Raw genomic sequence first — 436 nt, forward strand, 5'->3', positions numbered from 1 at the left:
TCCTAAGGCATCAAATTGGACCGTTATACTCTATTTAGTGTTCTTAGAAGTCTTAACTTGCTAGTTTGCTTTTGGACAACGTTTCGTTAGGTAAAGAAGCCAATAGACCAAGTTAAGTTCAAAATTGCACGAAACGTGAAAAACTTGTCTATGCATAGAATTGAGCATTCCTAAGGCATCAAATTGGACCGTTATACTCTATTTAGTGTTCTTAGAAGTCTTAACTTGCTAGTTTTGCTTTTGGACAACGTTTCGTTAGGTAAAGAAGCCAATAGACCAAGTTAAGTTCAAAATTGCACGAAACGTGAAAAACTTGTCTATGCATAGAATTGAGCATTCCTAAGGCATCAAATTGGACCGTTATACTCTATTTAGTGTTCTTAGAAGTCTTAACTTGCTAGTTTTGCTGTTGGACAACGTTCGTTCGGTAAAGAAG

Source organism: Tripterygium wilfordii, chromosome 20 (genome assembly GCF_013401445.1).
Source record: "Tripterygium wilfordii isolate XIE 37 chromosome 20, ASM1340144v1, whole genome shotgun sequence".
Classification (NCBI taxonomy): Eukaryota; Viridiplantae; Streptophyta; class Magnoliopsida; order Celastrales; family Celastraceae; genus Tripterygium; species Tripterygium wilfordii.